General features: G+C 39.4%; 1 long non-coding RNA gene across 1 annotated transcript; it reads left to right on the top strand.

Annotated features, from left to right (window-relative positions):
• Positions 1–18968: 18968 nt before the first annotated feature.
• LOC147655903 (uncharacterized) lies at positions 18969–23615 on the top strand. Its single transcript, XR_015280477.1, has 3 exons — positions 18969–19111; positions 19815–19927; positions 22287–23615. It is a non-coding gene; the product is annotated as an uncharacterized LOC147655903 (long non-coding RNA).
• Positions 23616–27028: the final 3413 nt, after the last annotated feature.

Genomic DNA, 27028 nt, shown 5'->3' on the forward strand with positions numbered 1-27028 from the left:
GTCTGCATTTAAGCCAGAGTGACTCTACTTAGTTTGAACCTTCTTAGTAAGCAATTTGGGGCTCATTTCTGCCTTTTTGTCATCTGGGTTAGCACAACAGCCCAAATGCTTGACATCTGCATAAAACATCTCTGAAAAAAAAGGGTTTTTTTCAACAAAACTTTACTTCTATGCACAGCAAAAGGATAACACAATAGCATGTTCCTTTCCCCCTGCTTGCTCCCATTTCTGGGTATGGCAAGAAACCTTCTCTTTTTTGCTGAGTTCCTCCCAAAGTGGACGCTGAAAACCTGTGTTCTCAGTTCCTGCATATCTCTAAGCATTTCTCTTTGTTCTTCAGCACTGTCTGGGAAATATAAATCTTACTCACTGGATTTCCATCAGGCAGATGTGGTCTCCAGTTATTGGCCGCTCATGTTGTTCCCCTCAAAGCTTCCTTTATAACCTTATCTTTGGCACTGTCTCATTTCCTGCTTGTTTTCCACTAGGATTTGCCTTTGATTTAGCAGGTGAACTTGGGGGCAGATCCTGATTAAAATGTATAGATGGGTACCTTATTCTTCACCAAAGCCTCAGGAGGGGTGTTCATGCACTCCCTATACTGCTCAGAGGGGCTTCAGAAACTAATTGCAGCTCCTCCTTGACTACTTTGGCTGCCCTCTTGCCTGTAGCTGTCTTCCAGCTCTGAAAGTCAAGGATAGCTCTGAGAAAAACAAACAAAGGGAATGTTTTGTTGGCTTGTAGTTTAAAATAATTGCTTTGCTTTGACCTTGTAACAACCTCTATCATTAACTTATGGGAGTGGGCTTTTTTCATTAAATCCAAGCACGTGCTCACACACTGCTTGGGAAATTCGTGACAACCCACTGAGATGGCACGACCTTCCACTGGGACAAATAATTCTTGAATTTACAGAAATTACAGTGGCACTGAGTGAGCTGTGCTGAGGTTGCATACGTGGTGTCACTCATCATGGTAACAGCATCAGAAACCTGATTGTTACATCTTTGTGTTCATAAATATTTTAGCAATGATCTGTGGCATTTTGCACTCAATTTTTCACACACTCACAATGAAAGATTGCTGGTAACAAGACAATGAAGCAAAGGGCATTGAAGCTGCCATTCCCCATCTGGTACATGTAGCCATCAATTTTGTATTCCCTGACTGTCCAAGAAATGGGAAGTTATGGCTTCTGTTATAATGGCACTGTGAGATGGGGCTAAGTGGGCTCCCCTAAAGACAAAGATCTATCACACAGCCTTCAGAGACTGCTTAAAAATACACTTCATAAGTCTTTCTCTCATAAGAGGGCCGTAACTATATAATCTGCTTACCTTACAGCGAGAGTGATGAGATGGAATCCAAAAAGAGACCAGAAAAGAGCTTTTGACTTCCTGTTAGGGAGGGGAGAAATCAAGAACAACACACCAAGAGCGAGAGCATGCAAACATGCAAGAATAGGATGTGAGAAAATGCTACCCTGACTAAGGTTATCTAGTCACACTTGTGTGTTAGCTTTACTTCTAATTTGTCAACCAAGAAGTTGAAGCTCTTCTGCTTTCAACCACTCTCCTAGTTTTGGCTAGGACAAAGTTAGTTTTCTTCCTAGTTGGTGGTATAATGCTATGGTTTAAATTTAGTATGAGAATAATGTTGATAACACATTGATGATTCAGATGTCACTAACCAATTTTTACACTTAGTCATGGATTTGCAGCTTCCCTCACGAGCACACCAGCTAGTATACTGGGGAGCACAATAAACTGGGAAGAGACACAACCAGGTGAGTTGATCCAAAATGGCCAATGGGATTTAGCATCATGCTGAATATATAAACTAGATGGAAAGTGATACGAGGCTTCTGCTCAAGAACTGCTGGGTGATGAGCAACCACTTGTTTACTACATTCTAATTCTATTATTGTTATTATCTCATCCTTTTCTGTCCTATTAAAGTGTCTTTATCTCAACCCAAAAATTTTACTCTTTTTTTCCCCAATTCTGTACCCCAACCCACTGGGAGCAAGAAATACAAGCAAGTTGCTTGCCTAAAATCAAACAGACAGAGAAACAAACACAACCTGAGATTTCTTCTCAGTTCTAGTAATCTTCATTTCTTTGTTCCTTTTCACAGCACTATACTCATGATTGTTGGTAGGTGCTTCACGTGGCAGTAAATTTAATATTTGCATGGCCACAAATTGCACCCAATCACATTAAAGCATTATGTGATACACAACATGTCTGTAGAACTCTGACAATTAAATAGAAAAGGAAAAGTGGGTGACATACAAATGAGCTAGGATAAGATTGCAGCAAGGAGATTTTGTAGCATGTAACTGCTTTGCTGCTGCTGTTCTTCTCGGGGCCTACCCATAAAAAGGTTTTACCTTACTACTCTAGAGTACTGAAGTGATGAATTTTTGGGGAAGTTTCATTAAGGATGACAACTTGGCTTCGCCGTTCCTTATGGGAAGCTCTCTTTTAAATGGCTGGTGTACAAGTCAGGAGTAACTGTTCTTTCACCTTAAAACTGATGTGAATATACACCAATAATTTAACTACAGGGGAAAAACCCGGTAGAATATAATGTGTCTGATGAATTCAGTTAAAACCAGTTAACAGATCTTGGCTGCCAGTTTGTTGACACATCCCTTAAACTGCTTGTTAACACTCTGCAGCCTACTTGCACGATTGCTTGTGGAATAGTTTTGGACAGAGAGAACACCCGACAAGACTCCAGGGAAAAATCAACAAAGCACTCAAACCCTAAGAGCACTGAATATACCAGTTGTTAGGAAACACTTGCATTTCATCTTTAAATTCTGCAGATAAAACCATTCCTCAGTTGCAGTTTGCTAAGAGCTTTGAGAGTTTATTCTTCTTGGGTGACTGCTCAAGCACATGCTTTGCTTTGTTAGGGGTTTTAGTCTTGCTAGATTTCAGTGGAGTAGCCATTAAAGATCCTCCCATCTTATTAGCAATGAAGAAATGGATTAAGTAAAAGTATAATGCTGACAATATTTCATTTTTATAGCAGAGAAATGAAATGCAGGAAAGAAGGGGTGCAGAAGCTATGATCCTGATTGTGAGTTCCATAGGCTGTGCTGTGGGTCTCAGCACAGGTCTTGAATGGCACTATAAAATTCTGTAAGACACACTCTCTTTCTTAGAGTTTTTCATATCTAAAACCAAGATAGCTGCTTTAATCTCTGATTAAGGAACAGGATCTACAGTGCATCCTACTCTACCAGTAGCAAAGTAGGCATATCATTCGATGACAGAAAAGCATCAGCAGCATATTTAGGTCAACTTCCCACTATGACTTATTAAGCCTTTTATAAAATAAAGCTCAAAGACCTTATTAATATCAACAAGGTGTGTTATAGTCACTCTTAATGGCAGGGATTAACCTTGTCATGGTTTGCTGCTTTCGTTACAGTGCTAACAGCGAGCTGGGCTTATCATTCTGTTCACTATGCTGTATCTTCACTGAGTGCAGCGAATAGCTGATTTGGTCTTATTCACTGCAGTGAAATGATATTTCAGGATTTCAACTTTCAGGATATTATGAATTTCTTCTGCAAAGCATGAATCTAAGCCTTGAGATACTGTGGCTAATCAATTATATTAATTTCTTGTTGAAGCAGTGAAATAAATTTTCTGACCTCTAATGTATTTCTCTAGTTGTGAAGCAGCCAGAAGAATTGTGGGGACATAACAGACCTTCTAGTTAAAAAAATGAAAGCAAAACTTGAATACTGAGCTAATGTTGAGCTATAAATTTAGGGGCAGATTCTAATCTCAGCTGAGGAAGGCACAGAAGATTTATTTCAGTATCCCTGAAATCCCTATTAGAGGTATTCAGTACCTCTATTAGTGGACCATTCTGTATTAAAACTGGGAGGGCATGAACAGGACTGGAGCAGACAGTGTTTTGGAAAAGTTCTACAAAGAACAGAGAAAACAAACTAACCCAAATATTTATTTACAGATTTTAACCATTGTTTATTCCAGACATAAATGAGCATGTCAGTATGGAGTTGGTCAATTAAAGTGCACTATAACACTTAAAAATGCAGCAGCAGCTTCCCAGAAAAGTGTCTATGTTCCCTTAAAATTTAAGAGATTAAAGTACTTGTGTATTCATTATTATTTTATGCTTTTCACCTGTGGATCTCTCTTCATGCCAGGGGAACATCTTGAGTCAGATTTCCGCCTCCATTAGAATAAGTGGCAAGTTTTCACAGGACAGGTGAAAATACTCAAGACTCAAGACCTCAGAGACTCAGATAATACACATCTTTTTTAAGTAGACTGGATAACTAGAGAGAAAAACCTGCCACGGAGTGTATCTTAATGACTCTAATGTACATTATGTTGGAAAGTAGGACAATTAACAATTTAACATAATGACAGAATGTGCAGAATGGTCTCAAGGATGGCTCAATATATTCACTTCAAAGTCAGGCAGAATCCACATCTGGGGAGAGGTAATGCAGCTTTCCTGAAGTAAGTGTTCAAATAATTCTTTTCTTTCTTTACAGCTGGGGAAAAACTCAGGGGACTTGCTGTGTTTGAAACAAATCTCAAGGTGAACTGTTTCAATGCAGCTAATAAAGGCTCCCATAAATACATGGAAGAGATTAATGTGTCTTTTCATAAAGGGGGCAGAAGAGGTAAAATGGGTTCCTGCTGCTGGAGTCCCTCAATGCCAGGATGCCCCCAGGTGCTTAAGACCTCCAAACATACCCACAAAATAACATTCCATCTCATGGGCTCACCCTGTGATTCTTTCCTGCCAGGCATGAGTACCTCTGCATTTTTATTAACTTGACATTATAATTTATTTTACTCTGGTGTTTTATATCAATCTATTTCTGCCACTTAATTATAAATTATTTGGGAACAGGGTTTCCAAATGGAAGCCTGAGTATCAAAGGCAGAGTTATGATTCTATATGTTGGACAAAATCCTATCCACATGTACATGTGTGAGGTGTGTGGAAGTATGGATTGTTGCCTTTTGCTCAACTTGGAAATAAAGCTTGAGATAATTTTAGTAAGGAGGTAATATAAAATGGGATCTTTATTTGAAGGCCTTCAGAGGCAGTTACAGAAAGATGTCCACAAAAGTCCACCCCTGTCAGGTGTGAGAACATTTTTATAGGTTTTAGGAAATTAATGTAATTGATAAATTGTCCTCCAATTAGGAGGACAAGTGGTGGTGCAATTCCCCCCTTCCTGCACAAGTTGTACTTTGTCCACGAGAATGTATCTCAAAGAACTGTTCCTGGCCTTGGTTCCCAAGACAGCACCAAGTCTTGTACCCCACAAAGCTTGGAGCATTTGTTTTGTCTTTCTGCTTAGGGAAAGGCCATGGAAAAGTACTGGGAAAACTAGCCACTAATACAGTAGATGATACAAATATGTATCAAGTAGATACAAATATGTGTGAAGAATACAGAGAACATATAAAAGAAAAAAAAAGCAAAACACAAACATCATCAGGATGGCCAGGTGGAGTTTGTGTGGTTCATGCTCTGAGCAATGCAGAGGTCCACACATGGTCAGAAATGTGCTCACAAATGAGGATGGTATGCAACTGGACATTCACAGGAGCTCCAGAGAGGTGTCTTGTGCTAGTGAAGATCTGACAGCTGTGGCTGGATGAATGAATGGCTCTGCTCCTGGCAGTGCAGCTGCAAGAGCTGCAGGCCAGCTGATGGAGTCTGTGATGGTCATACTGGTTTGCCAGGAGGCTCAAAACCACTGGTACCTGTTTCTGAGCAAGTTCTAAGAAACATCTGGATCTTCCAGAGAACTGATTGCCTTCAAAGCCACACACTACCTTCAAGTGCTTTGTTTTGGTAATCTCAATAACTGTTTATCTAGAGGCTCTTGCTTTATTGTATTTTTGATTTGTTTTGCCTTTTTTTTTTTTTCTTTCTTCTCCATTCCAGTTTGACACACTTAAGTGGAATAAAGGGATGAGACTTAGATCTGGTTGCTCCACGCTGAGAAGGAAAAACATCCAGGGAACATAGGGTGTCTCTTGCAGTTCTTGTGCTTTCAACTCCAGCTATACCTTGTTAAGACCGAAAATGTTTTCATCTATGCTGGGACAAGTGCCAAAAGTTAGAGTTGGCCTAAATACAAGGAAACAGCAGATAAACTGCCTGCTCAGCTCTCTCATGCATAAGCTAATGGTATCAGTGGACCTGGTCCTATTTCCTCATTTTTGGACATCATTTTATGCAGATTCATCCTGTTTGGACACCAGAGACAGGAAGAAAACCTAATGTGCCTTTGAAATTTAACACACTGCCCTTCAAGAGAGACCTGGAAGAATGGATTAAATCCCTTGCATAAACAAAGGTATTTAAAATCCTGGTTAACATGGACACAGAGAAAACTGGCATGATTTTCCTTTTGCTTATGTTTCAGCTAAGCTGTAAGTTCGGGACCACAGTGTTGAGGCAAAGTGGGACACCAGGGCAGGTAGCTGACAGTAAACCATGATTATGGTGATCCCCATGTCTCCTCTGGAGGAAGGCCTGAAGTTGCAGGATCATTTACTTAAGAAGGCAGTTCAAGACCCAAGTCTGAATTCTCCCTGAAGATTCAGGTTTCTAGTTTGAGCCCCTTTCCTCTCTGAACACAAATGAGGAACTAAACTAGAAGTGAGTAATCAGAGATGTCCCCAGTGAGAATAAAGTTATTTTAATGTAGTCCAGAACACTGTGAAAAAAATTAAAGCATATATGAGCTGTGTGTTGAATTAATCAATAGAAATGCTAGGAGAAACTACCATTGTGCTGGGATGTAGCTGACCCAAGTAAAGGGGACTAATGGAGCAGAGAAAGAAGCATATCCTGAGTGGCTGAAAAATCTCTGTGCACTGGTTTTGGATTGGCTTGGTTAGGGGATTGCTCCTGTGGGCTACTTTTCTTCAATGTTTTCCTTGAACAGAATTCTATATATTTTCCTCCGAAGAATCCACATATTGCTCTACTGAAGGTTCCAGGAGACCTATAGCCTCAGTGGCACTGTGGCAAGTGATGACCTCCAAATCACAGATGCACTGCTGCACTGCCAAGCAGCCCTGAGGGCAGAGCCTGAGGTCAGCCTGACTAAAACCAGAGCACAAAGTGTATCAGCAGCCAGGACTCACAAGGGTGAAAGGAAACCTTTTGCCTTTCCTTCATGAATAGCACGTAGGTTTAGAAAGTATCCCTCAATGCATGTCCACACCAGGGCTAGCCTCCCTGGAGGGATGCAGGGAGCAGGACAGACAAGACCTTCTGGCAGTGATTAGGTTTGTGTTAGCAAGTTGGAGGGTGAGTGATGGTGCTGTCTTGTCTGCAGGGCCCTAGAGCTGTTTCCTCAGCATGTGTTCCCTGGGACACCCAGGAGGCTGCTGGGCTGAGTCATCCCTGCACCCACTATCAGGCAAATCTGCATCTTTTATGGTTTCAAAGCACAAAGCTTGGCGTCACTTAGCAAAACTAAGAGACCTAAAATCCCAGTTCTTGTTTAGCTTAGTCTACAGATGAGTATAGCTCCAATTTCTGTTGATTCATTGTTCTGCTGAGCTTGTCCAGCCCTGCTGACAATGATACCAAGCAGCTAGGCATTGCTTCTCTGACCACTCTCACATTGTGGTCATGTTTGACATCATGCACATTCCCATTTTGTCTGTGTTCCTGACTTTTTAAAATGAGGTTAGATTCTACTTGACAGAGTGAGGCTATTTCATCACAATAATGACTAAGATTTTCCTGTTTAGGGGAAAAGACTTGCCTTATTTAAAATTCTGAAGAAATCTCTACTATGACATATTTTTACCAGGGAAGCAGTATGTATTGTGTTATTTCTTTTTCTTCTGAATAATTAACATGATGAATACTCTTCTATGCATATATAGTAAGTCTGATGTTCAATCCCACTTCTCACTTCTAGTTGTCAAAAATTACTATAAATTACTATAAATCATGTGTGTCCTCCACATTACAGCATCCTGAGAATTTCTCTGTGCAGCCTCAGTACTGTGACACAGAAAGAGAAATTGAGGCACAGGAAGGGCAAATGACTTGCAGATTTAGACAGAACCAGGCATGAATCCCAAGGCTACCAAGTCCTAGTTAAGTGCCTTGGCTGCAAAATAGGCCTTGTTTTATGGACATTACAGCTGTGGTTTGCAGTGAAGCTTACAGAATCTACTTATACTATCCCATAAGATTTGAGCACCTAACTCCTTTAGTACTTTTGAAAATACATTCTTATCCTTTTTTTTTTGGTATAAAATAGTGTCTTCTCTATTTCCTATTTAAGATTATACCTGTTGCTAAAGGTGCATTTCAAGTATAAAAATCTCTGGTTTTTTCTGACTTGGAAAAAGCTTGTAAGTTTCAACATTTTACTGTTTAGTAGACTGTGTTCAGCTGTCTTTCCCTGCCACCATATTGTGAAATGTTATTTCATCCTGTGTCCCATCTCAGAATGAATATGTTCTTATATAAATAACAGTGTCACTTCCCCAAATGTTGTGTTGAAAAAGCTGTGGTGTGAGTATTTAAAGAAAGGAGTTGGGATTGCTGAGAAATATGTCTATTATTTACCCTGCCAGTGTTCCAGCAGAGAGATGCTGAAAGTAACTGCTGTGCTACATAGCTGAAAGGAAATGGAGGGAACAAGTCATCCAGCAAGTCCAGATACTGCAAAAATCAGATGGGAATTGGCTGGTTTGTGTTTTCCTTTTTGGATTGAGAGCAAATTATTTTCTGGTTTGCAGTAGGTGGAAGAAAAGTTACTGGGGAAGCACAGTGGACCCTGTAACCTCTGTGCATTTCAGGGCAAACTGCCAGGCCCCAAATCCTTCTTCCCCTCTAACACAGTCCAAGCTAGTTCAGTAGAACCTCAGCAAATGTTACAGCCTTTCCTGTTTGCTTTGCACTGCTAATATATTTGTGCATTGCAAAACCTTGCATCTTCTTGAAAATATCCTTCAGGGAGGGGAGTGGGAAATCCATATTCCTCTCTTTGGCAAAATCTCTTTGATGTCTCCTCTCCTCTCCTGTCATGCTTCTGTCTGTGTGAGGATAAATGCACTGCAACTGGAAGAGTGAGATAAATAACGTAAGGAGAAATCATTATAAACCTCATGCTTGAGAGGTGCATTCTCAGAAATGTGCCAGTCATAAAACCTGACCAGGCCTGAAAAATAAAAATCCCTCAAATAATAATATAGGATCTCCATGGACCATTTTCTTATGCCTCTTCCCCAAGCATGGAGAATAAAAAGATTGAAAACTCCTTTTTGCTTCATTCCATACAGCCTGAAAAACCATACAACATACTCCACATGCGTTTATAATAACAAAATGCGGAATAAAAGAATTTTCCTTCTTGGGACTGTCTACAAAATGAACCTTGTCCCTGAAAAATTAAATACAAATAAAAGGAATAGGGGACAACCATGGTATAAGCCTGTGTATTCTTCCCACTGCTCTTCTGAATGATAAGCTGGAAAAGTGCTGAAAAGAGATATTTTTTCCTGTGTTCTGTGGGGCGGTGAAGATGTATATGTACATTTATATGAAATTGAAGTGCAAGTCATATCATTTATATGGGGAGTAAGCCTCTTACAGGCAGGCCCAGAAACTTCCTTTCTTTTCTGAGAAAATTTAAAGTGCACAATGAATGTGAAAACAATGTAAGAAACCTTTGGCCACCCAAGACGTCACGACCATTATTCTGCTGTGCTTCTGGCCTCATTGGAGCTGACACACAGCATAATGAGTAACAGGACTCCTCCCTGTGGTGCTCCTGTAGGCAACTTACAGGACTTGTTTGTGAATCATTCTTCCTTGCTCTTATTAACAGCAACTGCTATAATGATTTTCTGACTGTAGTTATCTCCTGGAGGAAGCCTTGCTGATGCAGTGCTGTACTCATTATGCTGTGCAGGTTGACTTCATCAGACCTCACCTTTTGCTTTGATGCATGAATCTCAAGCATGAGAGGGATGTGCTCTTTTTTTTTTTCTTCACAGATTATTCAGCGGGCTATTAGGGAAACCACATTTTATAAATGGGGATTGCCCTGTTAGAAAAAGCTAATTAACACGATGAGGATTTAGGTTCCCTTGACAGCTTCTTTAAAATAATTCCAAAATCATAAAGTAGAGGGCTCTATCATGGAGCAGTCTGCCCTGGCACTCAGCCCCTGACTTACTCCTGACCGAGATTCCTGCTGTGCAGGACCTGAGGGGAGCAAGCCACAAGGCATGACTTGCTCCAACCTGCACCCTCCTGAATGGCTCACAGCAAAGAGGAGGCTGCTGATACCTCTCCTCCACACCTCTCCCTCCTGCCTCCCCCAGCAATGCGCCCCAGGGCTTGGGGAGCTCTCTGCCAGCTCCCCTGTCTTTCACCTGGTCATAATTTCCACCTGGCTGCTTGAGCACTTTTTAACAGCCAGTGAAGTAAAAGCATTAAAATTGATATAATATATTGTCATATTTCTTCTAAAAGAGGAAATGTAAAGCAGTGAGTTTTTTTATTACAACATTTTTATCTATTTATCTTATAGGTAGGGTTTAATTACTCCCTAATTATGTTTGCCCCAGTTTCTTCCTTCAGATGAGCACTATTCAGAACACACATTTATGGATTTGCTACTCATGACATGACCAGTCTGGCATTTTCATTATCCTTCAGCTTTATCTCTCCTCCCGAATCAAGATTGCTGCCATTAATAATATTTTTACTGCCACAGTTAACTTCAGGATTAAGACTGCATTTTTCTCCACTTGATATAACCACTTAAGGAAAGGAGGTCTCTGTACTGGAGAGATTATCGGTTAAAATGACTTTTCAGGGCCCTCATTCTTTTAGAAATGGTTTCTGTTGAATTAATTTATTGTTTTCTGCCCCCATTTGAATCTCTGAAACTGTATTAATTTTTGTCCTCATCCTCCTGCTTCACTGCTGACTGTGTTTATTGATACTACACTTCTTGAGCCATTGCCCCAGAAAGTACTGAGCTGTAATGCCACTTGCACACATTATTCAGCATTCAGACACTTCACCTGCACTCATCAATCCTGCTTCACCAGGCAACTCGATTTCAAGTTTTAGGTAAGGCTCTGAGAGATATGCTAAAATACAGCCAAGTACTCAGTATCTCTGATACATTTTGCCTCTTTTCTCAAAACCATAAAATGGTATTTCAGTAGGCATCACTTTATATATTCAAGCACAGAAGTATCTCGCTTCATTGCTTGTTTTTGATCTCTCCTAGCTCTTGCCAGCTTCACAGGCCTCAGTAGGTGGCTAACAATTTATTTCCATTGTGCTGGAAGCTCTATTTTCTGTCCCCTCTTAGTTACCCATCTCTGCTGATCATACACTATTGGACTTGCTCAAGTTTCCTTTGAGACACCCAGAGACTTTTTCAAATTAATGTTTCACAAGCACAGTAAGTTTTCTTTTTAGCTTTTTGCCAGGTAGAAGGTATTGTTTGTGTAAGGACTGCCAGAAGTTCCTCTTGAACTGTTAGTGAAGATGGTCATGTATTGATTTATTAATTGCTTCATGGTCTATCATTGAATTTCATTTGGAAAGAACAGGGAAATTATTATTCTTCTCTCACTTAACAAGTAATATAAAATTACTTTTTGGCACAGATGTAATTACTTGGCATTTGATATGTTTCCCTTTAAATAATGAGATAAAGAATATGAGAATAGTTCATGATTATTCCTGATTATGAATCAAATCTGACCAGGAGATGCTTCAAAAGGTCACTGCAAGAAATTTTCTTTCTTCCACTTTAAAAATATCTCCTTATCCACCTATCTACTGTGTTCATCCTGGCTGTGCAAACACATTAGACTGAAGTTAAAAGAAGGCAAATTTCTAAATTAACTATGAAAAACCTTATACATCCTTAGGATAGAGAGACTGCCATGAAACTCTGCTGTGAAATGCTGCTCTTCTCAACCTGTTTTTTGTGAACAGGGAAGAACTGGTGGGTTATGTGATGTTTGGAGGCCATTTTAGGCATGGTCGTGAAATGATAGAGGATTTGATTGTAGGAGAAGTGAGGAGAGGGTCAGAGGACTGCTGCCTTAGTCTTCTGGAGGGTGGACTTTGGGCTGTGTGGGAGCCTGGTTGGCAGAGTCCCTTGGGAGACAGTCCTGAAGGTCAAAGGAGTCCAGGAGGGCTGGACATTCTTCAAAAAAGAAATCCTAAAGGCACAGGAGCAGGCTGTCCCCATGTGCCTAGAGACAAGCAATCAGGAAAGAAGACCAAACTTAATGAACAGAGAGTTTGGCTGGAAATCAGGAAAAAAAAGAGAGTCTATGGCTTCTGGGAGAAGGAGCAGAAAACTTGGAAGGATTACAAGGATGTTGTGAGGTTATGCAGGGAGAAAATTAGAGGGGCCAAAGGCCAACCAGGACTTAATTTGGCAATTCCTATAAAAGTCAATAAAAATGTTTCTACGAATATATCAGCAACAAAAGGTGGGCCAAGGAGAATCCTCATTGTTTATTGGATGTTGGAGGAAACATAGTGACAAAGGATGGGGAAGAGGCTATAGAACTTAATTCCTTATCATTAAAGATATATGTAATATGTAATAAAGATATATGGGTACCCAGTCCCCCGAGCTGGGATAGGGACAGGAAACAGAATGAGACCCCCACAATCCAAGGGAAAATGGTCAATGACTTGCTACAACATTTAGACACACACGAGGCTATGGGGCTCGATAGGATCCAGTCAAAATGATTCCATGATTCTATGTTTCTAGCACTTATTTTTCTTTTGTCCTAAGGAACTTTTGTGTTCAAGATTAGCTTTGTAAGATTAACTTTTAAATTGAAAGACTTAGCTAATTAAAAAATATTCCCTGCAGGAAACTAATTTTGAAATACTCATGGACAAACGTTGAGGTAAAAATCTATGTCAAATCAACTTAAGTTTAAAAATTCTACCAAGATAGAGCCAGGAGCCAACATTAGTGACCTGATTCATACAGTGTAGACACAATCCTCTTGGGTGTTTGTGCGCCCGTTTTGGGAACCTCACAACTTAAAGGCCTAAATGAAAGTGTCATCAAAACAGAAAAGAGATGCATACAGCAGTAGAAGGGTTGGGAGGACTGACGTGGAGACCACAGAAGAAAGGAAGCTGTGGAATTAAAGGTCAAACCAGTCTAAGTAAACAGGCCTTTTCCATGAGCTAAGAAGAGAACTCCAATTTGGAATAACTTTTTATGACATAATGACTTGCATAATGTCTAAATTGTTCATCATTGCATAATAACCAAATTGGAGTGATGAGTCAGTGCAACCAATACCTGACCATGGTGGTATGTGTAGGGTCCTGTTTCTCTTCCATAGCCATCCTAAGTGAGATAAGACCCACCTTTGCTGGCTCTGAGCCATGTTATCCATCTTCTTGGGTTCTGTAGAGCCTTTATTTCAGTACAGTACAGTTTCAGCACTGGTACAGCAGTGAACAAGCATGTAGATCAGGTTCTAAAGCAGTAGAGTCTCACCTTCTATGGGCCTGAAAGCAACGTAATACTCTCTGATTAGAGCACACCACAGTTTTCTCCAAATGGAGGCTGCTTGGGTACGTCCTGGCCTGTAAAGCATGTGAATTTTGTGAACCAGGCAATCTGCCCATGAATAATGGAAAATTAAGAGTACACAGTTATGTCATGTCTCCAGCACACAGTGCCTTAGGACAGGATTCAGCTTGCTGACTATGGCATTGACATTTGACGTCTGCAGATGATATTTGATACATGCACTAAACTCTCATGAGAGCTGATAGAGATCAACCCAAAACAGTCAGTGCAGCCTAAAGGATGATTCAGTCCATTCTAAAATAGACAGCACAAAAATTATGAGGAAGTTGCTTACTTAGAGGTGTTTAGTTTTGCAAAAGGTTCTCCAAAATAAAAATGACAGGCCATAACCTCTAATGCAGCAGCACGATATGGTGTGTAATGTCTGCTACCCCCACACAGGTGTCCTGGGTTACTCTGAGCATCCCACTGATGACTACTTGGTACCTGGTATATAGGTGTCTTGGTTTGAAAAGACAGGTGTCTGCTAAGGAAAGCAGGAACCTCCTTGAAATGGAAAAATGTAAACCCCCCTCCCCTCTCCGAATTATTATAATCTTGGAATCAAGGGGCTCTCACTACCTGTAGGTGTCATAATTCAAATGTAAATGACTTTTTACTTATAATTAGACAAATCCTGTGGCTGGAAGGTGAACACTCAGATCTGAGGGTATGCTGAAGCAATTAATTGCAATTTATGTACCTGTAGGGCTGCACTAAGAACATGGCTTCACTAAAATGAGCCTTCTTTACAGAAAAAACATTATGCTGTTGGTCTAAACAAGAAAGACACTGTGGATTTAAGGTCATGTTAGAAAAGATAAACTTATTCTATCTGACATATCCAGCTGTGCAAACAGCAGTATGGAGTGGTCTATGTTAACTTTACTTATATGTGAGCTTTAGAATAGAAGCTGTGTTAAATATAAATGATTCCTCTGCTTCTAAGTAGTTGAATAGTACAGAAGACAGAGAAGAAATACAAGGGGAGCACAAATTATTTCCCCAGCTTCTATAAAATAGGACTGAAAATGGTACATTTCAGTCCTTAGTTCTTATTCATACCAATGGCTTTAGCCTTTCTTAGGCAACATTTCAACAGTATGGAAATTTCCATAGTGTATCAGCTGCCAGGAAGGAAAATGATGACCATGCCAGAGCCATTTCCTCATTGCTGTAGCACAGAGCTCCTAGTAGTCTGGTGCTGTTACTCCACTTGAGTGATGGATGACACGAGCTGGATCTCTAGTAAAAGTGCAGGAATCTGAAGCTGTTATCTCTTCTTTAGAAACTGAGAATTTGCAAAAAAGTGCAGTCAGACAATGGGGACAAGAATGTCCCATGTTCACCAAAGCTTTAGGGAGAACTGGAATCCTGTTTTCCTGAAGTACTGTCCACTCAGTGGCTGTAATGCAGGTCTCTATAGTTGTTTTGCCTTCCCACTGCCATCCTATATCACAAAAAAACCAAAGACCAGTAAGCAAACAATCAAACAAATTAATATTCTGTATCATTAGCTGTATATAGTAACACATGTTCTCAGTGCTATTGTTCCTTAAGGATATTTTCTAACCAAGGTATCAAATGATGGACATGGAGAATGCTGTTTCCATTAGAATTTCCTCTTTTCTACAGGGCTAAAACACTGTCAACATCTCATTTATTCACCCAACTCTGCCTATGCTGTATCAACATATGTAGCTTTGTGTTCAGGCAGCTTGCTTTCTGAAAACATTTCCTTGTGCTCAGCACCAGGTTTTTTCTTGCTGCTTTTTTTCCATTGCATCACTTCTTTCCCTCTCAGCCCCAAGTGTGGGAGACCATTTTCCTTTGGAGCATATGCCAGTGTTCAGGTTGAAACAGCAGGGGAGGTTATAAATCTGGGCAGGGAACTGCTCTTCATCCTCAGTAGCTGAATGCTTTGTGGCCGTAGCAGGCAATGCTTTCTCTAACCCTGTGACCTTGTCTGGTCTCAGACACAGACCTTTCACATGGGGTGGAGAGCAGCATCGTGCTAAAATAGCTCCAAGTCTGCTCTTACTGAGCAGCTTTTTTTACACAAATACCAAATAGTAATATCAATTTTTTATTTTTCAAGTGTGTTCTCATTACTTTTTTTGACTTCTTCACCTTTCCAGACACAGAAATAAAAGAAGAATAAAGGCAAAACCTTACCTGAACACAATATCTAACTGCAAGGATTTATTCCAAAATTTTTAGCACTAAAGCAACTTGAGCCCTCATTTTAAAGCACCGTGGTGCATTCCTTACCATTACCAAGTATACAATTCCATTTTTCTTCAAAACATGGCTACCAAAACCAAAAAAGGTAAGTCACCTTTTCAATACCAAGAAGAGTTACAGATGTAACTTCTATTTTTTCCACAGCAAGAGTGGGCAGAAATTTATGAATTATGTTTTCAGTACAGGACAAAACTTTCAGAGTTGACTCTAGAAGAATCTAAATTCCTGGACACAAGAATTTTGACAGTTATAAAGTTTTAATAAGTTCATTCTGTACTCTTTATAGTAAATGCTTGTCCATAGACAACAGTTCTCATTAAATTATTCAGATTTCCCTGGAATAGGTGAAAACTAAGTGATTTCTTTCATTTTTGTTGCTTTTATAATAGGTATAGAATATAAAGTGAAATACGTGATATAGGAGGGTCATTTTTCTCAAAGTGGTTTTTTTTTCTTTAAAAAAAATATTTAAAAGTTTCCTCTTTTTCTATTAAGTTTTCATTTTTTATCAAAACAAAAGGACTTTTGATTTCCCTTTCCCATTTTCAGCACCTCTGAATCTTGTTACAAAACAGCTGTCCTTAGATTTTTTTTGTGCTTTAGTGAGAAGGGTGACACTATCCACCATATCAAGGTAGAGAGATCACGGTGGGGTAATTTTAAAGATGAAATCTTGGACTTCCCTGGAAGGAACAGGGAAATCTTAATTTAGATTTATTTCTGCTGTAGTCTGAAAAGGGAGAGCTATTATACCTCACATAGTATGTTGAGATACTCCATGTATAGTACTTCTATTATGAATTTCTTTGGTTGAAAAATGAAAGCTATTCCATGAAAAGGGATTAAATTCTTTGCAGTACTGAAGTCTCAGCAGCATCAGTCAGGGTACATGGTAGTGCCCCTGCTTTTGGTCTTGTCTACAGCCATCCTGTCTGCCAGTGGCTCTGCTTTAGCAGGCAATGTAGAGTATTACAAATTCCCATGGCCTGGCAACTACAGAAATCTTTTGGCACAAAGAAATGTGAACTCAGTGAGGCTGAGAGCATTTTATCTCATTTGCTAAGTCATTTGCTGTGTGCCAAATGGTAAAGTGTAAAAAACCCTAACAAAGCATTTTTCCTCTTCAGGCATAGTGAGGAAGTCTGCAGAGACTCTGTTTCACCAGCTGTGAATGGACCAGGCAGATGTATTAAATACCTTTTTTTTTTCCTTACATGAAGTAAAATTCTCAGTTAATGGCTCTGGATTAATATCTGGAGATTCCTTCATTCTGGTACAGTCAATGGAAAGAGGGAAGCACCTAATCTAACAGTATCTTCACCTGCATGCCTTGAGAGAAATTTATCATTCCTCTCATGTTTATGGAGAGAGCAAGTAGTTAAACTATGCAATCTGACACACAGTTACCTAAATTTTATTGAGTTAGAAGTCTGAATGAGTAAAATGGAATATTCCACACAAGACTGACTGGTGAATCTGTAAGTCTTATAAGTGTTCTGTAAGCATTCACCTTCTCTGCAGGTGAGAAGTGCAGCTCACTAGTACTCAACAGATCAAATCCAAGCTGAGTTAGCAGAGAGATGGATAGATAGATGGATGGATGGATGGATGGATATGATGATGAAGGTGAGAAGCTCAGGAATTACATGCCTGTGTAGCTGAAGAACAGATGTTTCATACTTGCTTTTTCGTTCATCACATGTCTTCATGATTATGTACATCTCCTGTGCCACAGGATTGTCTGCTGCAGCTACTGCTAACCCAGATCTGAGCATCACTTTGATTCATGAGAGATGGAAGTATTCTTGTACTCTATCTTCTTTTTGTCCTCTCATAATTAGTTTCTTTCCAGCTGTTACCTTTTTTGCTATAATTATCACTACAGAGATTTCCATGTTTTTGTTGTAATATTTAAATACCAGAAAATTTTCAATTAAGTTTTTACTCTTTTGCTTTGGGTTGTTGGCTTTTTTCCTTTTTTTTTCTTCTTTTTTTTTTCTTTTTTTTTTTTTTAAATTCGGCTCCCAGAGTGCTTTTAGTTTGGTTTTTTTTGTGTGTGTGTTTTGGTTTTAGGGTTTTTTGGCCAAATCCCTTTGTTGGAGGTTTGCAATAAGTGTCACTGTGGGATTGTTTGTATCATAGGATTTGGTGTGTCTTTTCAGATAGCTAAGGATGTCAGTCGAACCAGGATGATCCCTGTGGTGCCTCAGAACTTATGCTGATAATTGACATGGTTGATTTATATCATCCCACATTTTGCCAAGTGTATCAAACAAGTATATCAAACCTTAATATTATTACAGGATTATTTAATGAAATATGCTGAATACTCGTAGAAAAATATCACACCAAACATATCACTGTGTTGGAAGGATAATTGTGGTTTTTGCAAGAAAATGGCAAAGGTCAGTATGAATAAGTATCAGATTTTACTATGTAATAATTTCCAATCAGCACAGGGCCTGTATCTTTTCATGAATGTATGTCATTGGATATGCAATCATCTAATGCATATATTGATGTTTGAGCTAAAAATGATTGATGATGAAATGTATGAAAAGAATCACACTATGTATGAAAGAAATCACGCCAAATTTTTGTTTGTTGCTTTTGGATGAAAGTGCCATCCAAAACCTTTACAAGGCAGTGTTGTATGGTGCTCATTTCCCTCTGTATGATGAGCTCATCGTGCAGCAGGACAGATGATACCCTTAATTCCAACTGCAGATTGAAATAATCTTTGTTGGCACTTGCTTCTTCAGTAGCATGCTGCATGTCTATGCAGAAAATTGAATCAGCTTGCATATAAAATGTTACCAGATAAAGAATGTCACATTAAAACTGGTTTCACATGAAGCATGGTCAAAGGAGAAGTATTCCATTTATTTTTCTGGATTTCAGCAGGCCCCAGTCTGCCATGGGTTATTGTGAATTACTAACGAACATACTCCTGATTTTTCTGACAGTTGCAATACTATCCTTTTTCAGTTCTTTGTCCCAAAATGCTCAACAACGAATATTTTTCCCTGGTAGAATGTTTGAATTTCACAGCCATTCTCTGTTCAACTTTTTCTTACAGAGTCCTAGATTTTCAGATCTATAGACTTGAGAGTCCAAGCTCAACTGCTTCCACTTTAGCTGCCTAAACCATGTACATTTAACTTTTGGATTATTCCTGTACGTGTGGCTCTAGCTAGATCTCCCAACCAGTGACAAAGGCTGGTAAGTCTCCTTGTCAGGAAATAAGAGAATTAAATATTTAGATGTTTCTCAAATGTCGATGTTCAAAAGAAAAGTGGTTGTTAAATTTTGCCCAGGACTGATGCTGCCTCCACTGAACAGGGAGTGATGGCTCTTGTGCCTTTATGGATCTCAGGGATAATAATTTAGCTCTGGAAGTGTTCAGTCTGAAAGAAGTTAATGTGCAAATAGAATACTTGTATGACATTCAAAATCTGCTGGAAACCTTGTTAGAAATAAAAAAATTGGAGCCCCCTTCTAAGCACAGTAGGGCTGTAAGATTGCTGGCTGCTAAATCATGGAAAAGAAGAAGAAATGAGAAACTCTTTGGAGGATAAACCTGTTTAAGAAGGATTAAATATATAAACTGATTCATTCAATTGGGCATATCTACCAGCTCTGCATGTGCTCATTCTATGTCTGTTAACTATTTCTCGCTGTAAGAGATGCATGTGCTGTGCATAGGCAGTGATAATGTTAGCTCTGCATTTTGTATGCCATATTCCCTGCTCCCAGGAACTACATCTACATTGAAACTAAGACTATAGGTAGTACTTATGCTTTACCTGGCTGGTCCTGAGAATAATCCAAGTTTTAGGATAATCCCCAAAACCTCCCTACCATCTGTTGTCATTGTGCTTTTATTTAGTCCGCAAATCAAGGCTCTTAAATCCTGTTTTATCAGTGACAGGTGATGCCAGCTTCTAATTGGGATGCTTGTCTGATACTGTGAAATAGAGTTGTTTGATGGTGGTTAAAGACTTCAGTCCATCCAGTCTGCAGGCTAATGTCCTCTTGGTGAGTATTCTTCTGGCATGTCCCAAACCAAACCTCAGAGAAGTTCTTGAAGATGAAAAAATGAGACTGTATGTTTTCCCTTGCTACTATGTAATTACCCTCAAAGTGCGTGAAATGTGCCTGAAATTCTTTTCACATCATATATTAAACATCAGCCAAAAAGACCAAATGTAGAGGAGCAGCTGAAACTCTGAAGTACATATTTACAATCATGGACCAATCAAACATCTCTGGCAACAGGTACATGATTAAGGTCTAGGACTTCAGGTCTTGTCCAGCAATGTCAGACACCATTTCATGTGTTGATCTACACCCTCAGACAAGTATGCAGGTTGCCAGTGGCTGTAGGTCATTAATAGATTGACTGTTGCTGGAATTCAGATTCAGTTTAGTGTCTGAGGAAACAGATGACTCCCAACTGACCTTGTGTCCCAGAATGTTCCTCATGAAAGCAGATTTAAAAGCTGCTGAAGTGAGTTCTGTGGGGATATTGTCCACCACACACCTGGGGAAAGGAACTGGATGTAGGCAGGATTTTAGGTATTGCTCCCTTAAAGCAAAAAGGTCCTTTTCATTCTTGAGGGAGAGGAGTACAATAACTGGAGGGAAAGAGTGTAGGGAAGGTGGTCTTCACATGGCTTCTTTCATATGCACACTGCCAGCAGTGAGGTCTGACTATCGGTATTGATGGAGGGCACATGTCTTGCTCACGGCACTCATTGCTGCCTGTACATCCCTCTGCCCCTGCTCAATCCCCTTCTATCCACCTCATTGCAATGGTCTGGAGGCAATTCACTCAGTCAAGTCATGAAGAGTCACTTTAGCCTCGTCCTGTTCTCTTATTTTATGCTGGTGGTGGTCCATCACCACCTCTGAGTTGCAGTTTCCTTCTGATATTCCTGCTGATGTTCAGCCATCTATAACTGTGACAAAAGTGAATGCAAAGTTCATTTGAAGTCTCCTATTTCCCAGCAGCAATGTATGACACCCAGTTTTCTAGATGATTCTATAAAATACAAGGCAAAGATGAGCTAAGCTCTTTAATCTAAATGGAGTTCTCCTGATTTGCATCAATGAAGTTGAGTGGAGAAGCAAATTCTAGACCACTGTTTCTTGAACCAGTACAGAGACAGAAACTCTAGGCTGTGAGGCCCTGATTCAAGAAAGTATTAAGCACCTGCTTAACTTTGAGCACTGACTTCAATGTATTTAAAGTTAATCAAGTGCTTAAGCTTTTTCCTCTATAGAGATTCTTCTCTGCATAAGGGCCTAAGAGAAAATAGATAACTATAAAGAGCAACTGTAATGAGCCTGCATATGGGCCAAAGAGAAGGGGATTATTAATGCTTTCAGGTTCAGTGAGGACTAGGGTTTAAATATCAGCCTCCTGCAGTGAGACATGAAAGAGTCTCATAAATGTGTTAAATCGCATCAGGTCCATTTAATATCATTATGATTAATAAAAGTATCTTTGCACTATAATAATCAGTGAGGACAGTAGGTGGACCAGTGAGGCTGTTCAGGAAGAAAAATATATTTCTTCTGCTGGAGTTATCCTCCTTTCTGATGCACTCTGGAGTGTAGGTCTCCAATAAACAATAAGCTTCTAATTCCTTTAATCTCTGGGAAAATCTTGGAATTGTCTTGAGGAAAGTAAAAACACAGCTCCAGACACAACTGAGCTAGGAAATTAAGAGTGAGGTTCACTGAACCAGAATGGTAGAAACGAGTGTGGGAAAAGTTCTTGTGCAACCTCTGTTTTGTTGGCAATGCTTCCAATAATTCGTAAGACAGACCACAAAACTGTCAATCAGAATAAAACTTAGAGTAGAACTGAAACTAGGGCTTTTATCAGAATGACCTTTCAACAGTCTTTATTGTTGCTCCCTCTGTCTTTTTAACCCTCTTGCTGCAGACAGAAAAAACCCCACATCTCATTTTGGTTGTTTATCACCCCAGAGGGAAAAAACAAGTTGTTGATTTAATTGAAGCATTTAATTCTAAACATAGCTTATGATATGTAAATGCTGCAGAGATCATTTGTCAAAACAAGAACATTGGGGAACCTTGACCCCAAACCTCAACAGCTTTTATTATAATCATGTTATGATGCCTAAACATCATAGCAGTAAGTCTCTAATAGTGTGGCTAGAATTTGTGTGAAGTTTGAGGATAGTCAACAGCAGCTTTTATGTTTTACAGCTTATAGGGGAAATTTTTATTTTAAATAGGTCAAAGACAAAAGCACTCTGTGCAGGAAATATAAAGGCAGAATTTCAAATAGCTATTTTTATTTTGCAGATTCAAAATCTAACTGATGAACAGTTACAAACCTAATTTGTGTTTTCTTGTCTTGCAGAAAGTTTAACAAAAACATTTGCTGGCTATTTGGTAGGAAGATCTCCCATACTGTTACGCTTCAAATGAAATTGCATTTTTTGGAAGACAGAAAATAAGCTTTATGATGTTTTGCAAAATACAATATGAAAGCACGAGTCTTTTTGAGAAATTTGAAAACTGTATTGTCTGTATAACATTTAATTGTGTTATGGTTTCTATTAGGCAGTAAAGGCCTAGCTGTGTGAATAAAATGTAATCAATTAATTACACTGATATATATTATGACACATTTTCAAGAAAAAAAATGCATCTTTCTTTACCTCTTCTGTAATCATGGTCTTTGATTCCAGAAACTTTCATGCCCTGATCATTGTACAAAATGTATAATTAACCCATTGAGCTTGTTACTGCAGGGTACCATGGCATCATTTCGTTCAGGAAAGCAAGGAGTCAAATTAACATGAGGAAAATGTTCATCAGCAGAAACACATAGCTATGAGATCTGGATCAGAAATTACCTGAGTTGTACATTGTGAGAAGGTGGAAGGGTGCATTTAGAGAAGGATCCCTTTATGCCTGGTCCATTTTTCTACTCCTGCCATCGTGTCTGTGCCTTTGACTATTCAAAGAGAAGTGGCAGATGCCCTGTCCGTGGAAATATTCAAGGCTAGGCTAGATGGGGCTCTGAGTGACCTGATCTAGTTCAAGATGACCCTGCTCCTTCCAGGGGGTTGGACTAAGTGTTCTTTAAAGATCCCTTCCAACCCAGACTTTTCTATGGCTTTATACAGGCCATGGATCTCTCAGTATGGCACAGGATGCATTCAGAATCCTTTGCTGCTGCATTCACCTCTCTTCATATTTCACTTGCAAGTGATGTAATGTAATTTTTTCTCATTTCACCGACTGACACCATAGGGCTAGATGAAGAGGAAAGATGTGTAGAACATCCTTCCAATCCCTTCAGCACAATTCTAGAGTTGAGATGATGTGTGCCTGAGCAATTTCAAACCTCTGGTCTCCTATCCTGGAAAGATGTAGAAGTGAATCCTGGCCTGGAATGAAAGACGACATTGAGTTGTTGCATCTTCAGGATGCAAGCTGGTCCTTACACAGGGCTTCTAGAGATATGCCCTGAATTGGCCATCATTTGTCAGGGAAGCAGTTAATCCCTGGCACAGTCCATTCTGCCAGGGGAGCCACAAGCTAATATTATAACCTGGAAAGGGATCACATTTCCACTTGCAAAAAACTGCACTGAAGCCAAAAAAACACCAAAACAAACACACTGCCCCTCCCCTGCGCCCAACCTCCCCCCATCCCCCCCAAAAAAAACCAAAAACAAAAACAACAGAAAAACACACACAAAAACCCCACAACCCCAAACAAAAATAACAACCACCACCACAACAAAAAACTCCAAGAAACCCCAACCAACCCAGTCTTAGTCCTTACCTAAAGGTTTTTCTGTCACTTGTATGTTAATTTGGACTTCATAGCTTGTTCCGCTTGAGGACAGAGGGTGAGGAGAAGAGACTGTATGACAAAGCATATCTGTTTTACTGCAGACAGTGCTGGTTCATTGACCCTATATAGAGGTACAGATAGTGCATTGTGCAAAAATTCTGTGAAAGGCAATGAATGTTGTTTTGAAGTGGGAAACATTATCCATCAGGCCAAATCCAGGAAGGGATTTTCCCTTGTCATGCCTAGGTTCATGATGACTTGAATAGTTAGTATTTACAAAAAATAGCAGGGAACAGTAGGAAAATCCCATGAGAAGCCTTTGTTCCTTCCCAGGCTGTCTCTAGGCAGATAATACAAAAAATGACCAAATTTCATAGGATTTCCATAAAGGTTTTATTGAAGACCAAAGCAGTTGTCTAATGCTTCCTTACTGCTAAGCCAACAGTGATGTTTGTAATAAAGCTAGAAGAGCATAATCCTATTAGGTAAATACAGAATTAGACTGCTGGTCACCTGAACCTCTTATGTAGGTCTGAGAGTACAGTTTTATCAATGATGGATATTGGAAAAGAAATAAGAATGAAGTGCAAACCACAATGCCAACTGCTCTTTTATATACAGCACCCACTGTTTGCATGTTTTGCATGCTCACCTCTTCAAAGACCTGACAGAATCCAGTGCAACACAAATACGATGAACACACCAATGAAGTAGGGAGATGACACTTTGTGACAGATGGACTGAGTAGGAGCCTCCAGATTCCATCAAAGGGAAATGCACAAAGGCAATAGGAGAAGAGGGGAGTTCAGACAGGAGCAATGCCTTTGCAGAAAGACTGTCTAGGTCAGGAACTGCATTTGTGTAATTTATTTTATTATTCTTTTATTAAGTTTTCTTTTTGTTAACTAACAAAGTGTCTTTCCTAAGACTGCATTATGAACACAGTGTTAAACATGGTAGGGTGCCAATCTACAGCTGGGGCCAAAAACCCTTACTAAAAACTAGGTCAGCCTCAAGGGTTATATCAAGTAACACCCCCTGGCTAAGTTGCCCTTTAAGACTTTATAGTATTTTCTATTATTCCCTTTTTTTTTTCTATTTTGTGGATATGACAGCAGTTGGGAGCAGATCCTCTCCCTCCTCCTGTACCAGCACAACTCTTCCAGTCTGTACTGCATGTGTTCTGTGGAGAGTGGCATCAGAAACAGAGGAAAACACAGAGGACAATAGCTGTCTGCTAGGAAACAATATGAAACATCTTATTTTCATTTTCATTTTTAGAGTGTGCGCTCCAATCTGTCTCTCTTCCGTGCAGTATGAAAAAACACAATCTAAACAGCACTGGCTGAATGTGAATTTTTTGCAATACTCTTTCAAAACAAAATAATCTGTATTCATATCTAATGACTCCTTTCCCCACACAGTTAGCCAATGAAAATAAATTGGGTAGATGCTCATCCTAAAGGAATCCAAATAATTTAAAAAGAAATAAATTAGGCATATTCCCCCAGGATAAGGGCATATTATCAGTCAATAAGCAGGATTAATTTAGATTTCAATGTGTTATGTTCTCCATAATCTTTGCTTGTGGTGAATATCAGAGAGTATTTTGCCCCACAATTTCAGTCCAGAGTAAGAAGGCTTTATCAATGTTCATCTAGTCTTTGAGAATGATTTAATTTTCTCAGTACTTTAATAATGAAATTATTTTTTTATCTGTTTATGTATCTAAAAGGTAATCCTCCCATTTTGAGTAGATGATTATGTTCCCAGTTTTAGGAAAAATTAAATACACAATAGGATGAATCACTTTAAGATACTCCACCACACTGGTGCTTCTCAGCATTCATATCTGGGAGAGAATAAAAATTTCCTTCAGCTGATTGTTAAAAGATTTTTAGATCAGGTTTTCCTAAGTCTTCTAGAACATTTCCCAGAAAAATATAATTCCTCAGATTTAGCTTCTTTGGTTTGTCCAAATCAGAGATTCTCATTTGAACAAGTTACAGTGATTGGTTCCTTTCTATTGCTGCGCTCTAATTGCACTGTTTAAGGTGACAGTATATTTTATTTATGCTGCATGGTTTCCAAAGGATGAAGAAATCTCTCTAGGTTCTCATGGGAAGTCAAAGTCAGAAAAAGCAGTAGAGCCCAGACAGAGAGAAAAGTTATCTTTTTCTCTGTAAATCTGGTGTTTCCATTGCTTATAAGAGGTATGGCTTTGCATTAGGCTACCAGTACAAACCTCTTTGGGTTTGTCTGGACTTGTCTTGGCCCACCTCGGGATTTGTTTCAGCTTGTAACAGCAGTTACCTTTTGTGGGGTGGGGTGTTACCTGCTTGGTTATAGCTTTTGCTTAGCTTGGAACAACTCTGTGTTTTAACACCTGCTAGCAAAGGAAAAGGCACATGCAGAGGACCTGAGGGCTACAAATTTGGGCTAATTAGTGTTCAGCAAATGAATGCAACCTTGGATGTCATGTAAATCAGTCTCAGGGGTAACCATAAGAACCTAGAGGTGTCCCATGTATGTAAAAGGCACCATATATAGAGAGTACTTGGAGATACAACGTGGATTTGCAGATTGATGATGAAAGAGCAAAGTGTACAGCATGTCAGCAAACACAAAAATGCCCCCTAGCAAATCTCAGAGAGAGAGGAAGAAACCTTCAGCACCAACATCATACTCCTCCTAGCAAGGGATTTGGGATAGTTAAAACTCACATTAATCCTCTCTGTGCCCTGCACAGAGGACATCAAGTGTCAGCAGAAGGCTGAGGGTAAGACCAGAGGAGGGTATAAGTACTATAAAATTTGTTTATACATCACTTTAATTGTGATATGCAATTTGAACTGTGTCATATCACTGTAGCTGCCCTAACAAAAATACCTTATAAGACTGTTTAGACTGTAAATAGATCATCACTGAATTGCTGTCTTTGTGTATACTGTCTGTTCCTTTTGCCCATCACAACCATTTTGGGTTTTTTTAACCTTGGAGTGCTGGGATAACACTATATGATTTGGATTTTCTCTATATATTTAGAAATTGGTACTGGTACTTACCAAGAAATTTCAGAAAATCTGAACACACATTCTGGCTTACTGGTGCACATCCATGAGTTTCCCATTCCCGAGGTAAAACTTGCTTCTAGAAAAGCTACACTCCTGCTTCAATAAGAGGACATTAAACCCACAAATAGCTTTGTGTATGCAAGGGTCTGCATGCCAGACAAAATACAATTGTGGCCACACAGCAAGATTACAAAATTGGCCATACTGGGAGATATAATTT

This window comes from Cyanistes caeruleus, chromosome 1, assembly GCF_971803275.1.
Source record: "Cyanistes caeruleus chromosome 1, bCyaCae1.hap1.1, whole genome shotgun sequence".
Taxonomy (NCBI): domain Eukaryota; kingdom Metazoa; phylum Chordata; class Aves; order Passeriformes; family Paridae; genus Cyanistes; species Cyanistes caeruleus.